Source organism: Panthera onca, chromosome X, assembly GCF_046562875.1.
Source record: "Panthera onca isolate mPanOnc1 chromosome X, mPanOnc1 haplotype 2, whole genome shotgun sequence".
NCBI classification, from domain to species: Eukaryota; Metazoa; Chordata; class Mammalia; order Carnivora; family Felidae; genus Panthera; species Panthera onca.
In genome coordinates this window covers 2,773,161-2,777,794 of record NC_138357.1, presented here as the reverse complement: position 1 = coordinate 2,777,794, position 4,634 = coordinate 2,773,161, and the positions used below count along the sequence as shown (strand labels likewise).

The 4,634-nt window shown below is 62.6% G+C and overlaps 1 pseudogene; it reads left to right on the top strand.

Moving 5' to 3' along the window:
• Nucleotides 1-518: 518 nt before the first annotated feature.
• On the top strand, nucleotides 519-4,279 carry LOC145713505 (paraneoplastic antigen Ma6E pseudogene; annotated as a pseudogene).
• The last annotated feature ends 355 nt before the right edge of the window (nucleotides 4,280-4,634 follow it).

The window sequence follows — 4,634 nt, the reverse complement described above, 5'->3', positions numbered from 1 at the left end:
GCTGGACTGTGCAGTCCTGGGCAGTGAAGCTGAGGTGCATTCTTGTGATCCTCTCGCTCCAGGGCTTTGAGGTGGCCTCCAGAGTCGCCCTGCAGCCCGCAGGCGGCGTGTCTCTGCCAGGCAGCGCCTGCAGAGTCAGAGAAAGTGAGCCGGAGACCAGGGGCTTTGCTCCAACGGGACCCTGGAAGTACCGAGCGCCTCGGGTAAGGGCTGGATCTCTGCCAAGGCAGGCAGTGGGGGCAGGAGGCGGAACCCAGCCGGCGCTGGAGGGGAGGGGTGGGAAGAGCTCCTGACTGCGGAGGGCGGCTCCAGTTGCAGAGGGGCAGGTGCTGGTGGGAGAGGGCGGGACCCATGTCTAGGTCGCCCAGGCAGAGCAGGGGTGCCCTGGGTCCAGCCCTAAGAAACAGAGGATGGGAGGGCTCCTGGCTGTGGGGATCAGGAAGGGAGGGCTCCCGGCCGCTGCGGGGTTGCAGACGATGGTGGGAGGGGCTCCGGCTGCAGTGGCCCCAGCAGGGGTGTCGGACAAGGCGAAAGGGGACCTTCTCCTTGCAGAGGTGAAGGGCTGCATGGTGGGGGTTCTGAGTCGTGGCCTGGAAGACGTGAACTGGCCAGGGAGGAGATCCAGGTCGCTGTGGGGGGCGGTGCGGTGGGCTGTCTGGCACCAGTGTCCCTCTCTCCCCTTTGCACCCACAGGCCTCCACTGCAGAGCCTGTGACAGTCTGCGCGCCCCTGTGCGATCGCGCCCCTCCCCCGCAGGTATCCGCGATGGCACTGGCAATGCTTCCTGGCTGGTGCAGGTGGATGGGCGTGGATGAGCAGCGCTCGCCGCTCATCCTGGGCATTCCCCACGACTGTGAGGACCAGGAATTCCAGGAGGCCGCGCAGGCTGCCCTCCAGCCCCTGGGAAGATAACGAGTGCTGGACAAGGTATTCAAAAAGGAGTTCAGATCCAAGGTCGCCTTGGTGGAGATGGCTCAGTATTTAAACCGAAGTGTGATCCCCCGACAAATACCAGGCATGGGAGGTCTTTCTGCCCCAGGCCCCGGAATCAGAGTCAGAGGATACACTCAATTTCCTTGCACAGACCCAGAGGCAAGCAGGGGTTGCCCTGGCAGGCGAGGCAGGAGCTGGGGATGGGGCAGGAGCTGGAGGCAAGGAAGGGGCTGGAGGCGGGGCAGCAGCTGGGGGCGGGGCAGGACCTAGAGGCAAGGAAGGAGATGGAGGCGGGGCAGCGGCTGGAGGCAGAGCAGGAGCTAGAGGCGGGGAAGGAGCTGGAGGCGGGGCAGCAACTGGAGGCGAGGAAGGAGCTGGAGGTGAGGAAGGAGGCGAGGCAGAAGCTGGAGGCGAGGCAGGAAGTGAGGCAGGAGCTGGAGGTGAGGAAAGAACTGGAGGCGAGGCAGCGGCTGGAGGCGGGGCAGGAGCTGGAGGCGGGGCAGCGGCTGGAGGCGGGGCAGCAGCTGGAGGCGGGGCAGGAGCTAGAGGCGAGGAAGGAGCTGGAGGCGGGGCAGCGGCTGGAGGCGGGGCAGCGGCTGGAGGCGGGGCAGGAACTAGAGGCGAGGAAGGAGGTGGAGGCGGGGCAGGAGCTGGAGGCAAGGAAGGAGCTGGAGGTGAGGAAGGAACTGGAGGCGGGGCAGGAGCTGGAGGCAGGGCAGCCTCCAGGGCCAGGCAGGGGCTGAAGAGGAAGCAGGAGAGTCAGATGAGGAGGGAGCCGCTGGGGACACAGGAGTTGCAGGTTTGTTAGGATCTGTGAGTGTGGCAGGAGCTGCAGGTGAGGCGGGACCTCCAGGGGAGGAAGGAGCTGTGGGTGTGGCAGGAGCCATAGGTGCGGGAAGATCCTGGACCCAGCCTTGGAGCCCGGCCTGGCAGCCTGTGCTGGAAAACAGGGCCTCTATGGAACTGAGAACCTTTCCTGGAATGGAAGAGCCACACCGAGAAGAAGAGTCCTTTGAGAGCTGGCTGGATCACGCCAGTGACATGCTGTACCTGTGGTACCACATCACAGAAAGGGAGAGGAGGAGGAGGCTGATGGAGAGCTTGGGTGGCCCCGCACTGGATCTGGTGTGCGGCCTCCTGGCAGAAAACCCTGACGTCCCTGCACAGGATTGCCTGGCCGCGCTGGTCCAGGTGTTTGGGAGGAAGGACACCCCCACGACGGCACGGCTGAAGTTCCTGACCTGTGGCCAGCGGCCCCAGGAGACTCTCTTTGTCTATGTGATTCGCCTGGAAGGCCTGCTGCAGTCGGCCGTGGAGAAGGGGGCCATCCATCCCAGCCTTGCGGACCAGTTACGCACCCGGCAGGTGCTGATGCGGGCCCGCCCCAACGAGATGCTCGAGAACAAGCTGAGGAGGATGCGGCTGGACAGGAGACCACCTGGCTTCCTGGGGATGCTGCGGCTCATTCAGGAGACCGAGGCGTGGGAGGCCACCGCAGCTAGGAGTGAGCACTTGCAAGTGGAAGAGGGGGCCCGTGTGGGCACCGGAGGCCTGGCCGCTGCCCGGGCCGGTGGAGAGGTTGCCGAAGCCTCCCCAGCCAGGGAAGATGCTTCCCAGGCTGCCCTGGCCAACCTGGGGGCCAGTGAGGCAGTTCCTGGCAGTGCCGAAGCTGATACGGCTGCTCCTGAAGCCCATGATGCCGCCAGGGCAGCCCTCGTCCCTGAGGAGGCCCCCAAGATCTTCCCTGCCACGCAGGAAGATGAAAATGCTCCCGCCTCTGCGGGCCTAGATCAGGCAAAGCCCTCAGAGGCCCCTGGGGGCCCCACCCCTGCCCAGATGGGCAGCGCTTCCAGGGAGGGCCCGGGAGGTCCTGGCTGTGAGCCGGAGGGCCTCGCCCAGGCAGGAGACCAGGAGGCTGGGGAGCCCCTGGAGGAGGGGCCCAAGCCCATCCCAGAGGAGTCGGGAAACGAGGACGGGGCTGGGGAGGTGAGGCCCCCCAAGTCCTCCTCGGGCAAATAGGCTCAGAAGGCCCAGGGGCCCTCTCTCCTCTCAGGCAGCAGCGCTCTGGAGGCAGGGGCTGCAGCCTCTCCCCACATGGAGGCAACAACCCACCCAGCCCAAATTCCCAGGACCCCATCTTCCCAAGGCACCATCATGCCTTGGTGACCCCATGGCCACCACCATCAGCCCTTCCAACGGACCAGGATGACCATACTTGATGCAGAGTGGGGCAGGGAGAGGTGCCCCCTCCCATGGCAGCTCCGCCCCAGCCCCAGCCCGAGCCCCAGCCCCAGCCCGAAACCCTGCCAGTCCAGGCAGCCAGCCTGGGAAGCACCCCTGAGTGGCTGGCCCTGGCCTAGGTGAGGGGCACCTGAAAATGTGTGCCACCCACACTGGCCTGGGAGATGTTAGGAGCCGTCTCAAGGGTGCCGGCCCCTCGGGCCGCCCAAGAGGGGGACCCTCATTCACTGACCCATGGAGCACGTCACTCCACGCTCTGAGAAGCCCACTTGTGTCTCTGTAGGCCCCTTAGTGACCCCCATGTCAAGTGGCACCCCCCAGCTCCCCCTACACACACCCTAGTTACCATTCCCGTGCAGAGCCTTGAGGTGTGCAGGAGCCCACGGCGGGTGTCCTGGCCTAACGCAGCAGCCACCTCTCAGCCCCGGGTGTGTGGCACAAGCTTCAGTGCGAGCCCAGGCTCTGCTCGCTGTTGTGTGGTGTCGTGAGCTCAGCCTCTGCTTCCTCGGTGTAGGTTTAGGCCAACTGCTGCTTGTTCTTGTGGAGATGTGTGTGTGTTCTTATCTGAGCAGCCGCCCCCACCCCACCCCGGAGACCTGTCGAAGCCCAGTCCCAGGAGCTGGCGGGAAGGACAGAAGGCATGGTTGGTGCTCACCCCATGACCTCAGGAAGGAGGAACTGGACCAAGGACAGAGGTGGCCTGTGAGAGTCTCCCCGGAACTGTGCTCTGATGTACCACTCTCTTGTTACTTGTGACTCAGTTTCTTCGGCTTGTCCAAGTGTCCCCTGCTGAGTTTTCCAGTGTCCTGTGACTGTCCTGTGTAGGCAATAGGGCAGGACCAGGCCCCAGCATGTCAGCAAGAGGGGAGGGTGCCCTGGCTAGCATCCATCATCCTGGCCAGAGACTGTGGGGCCCTCAGGAGGGGAGACTATGGGTGGATGCCATCATGTTGGGGCAAGCAGAGGCACCTTGTTTTGGACCCGAAGAGGAGGGGAGCCATGACCTGTGGGCTGTAGTGGCCATTAGACATTCTTCTCTATGTTGTCATTACCTCTCTTCAATGGTTTCAGTAAATGTCTTCAATAAAGTGCATGGAATGTTTCAGCTGAGTCTGGCCTCTGCTGTGGGCAATTGAAGGAAGGGCCTACTGGTATAGGAGTGGGGTCAACAGTGGCCTGGTATCCCGAGATGGTAGTGAGGTATGGTGGAAGCATGGTCCAAGATAGGGTATGGGGTGCCTCATGTGTAAAATTTGTCACCACACAGCGAACAGTGGATTATGGATTCTGTACGGGAACTGAGTAAGCTAAATTTTGTCCATCAATAGGAGTCTGGTGTGTGCCGGCAGCAGCTCATTTAATGTCCTGAGCATACCCTGAACGCTATGGAGATAACTAGGCAAGACACTGAAAGAAGGAAAAAAAAAAAAAAATATATATATATATATATATATATATAT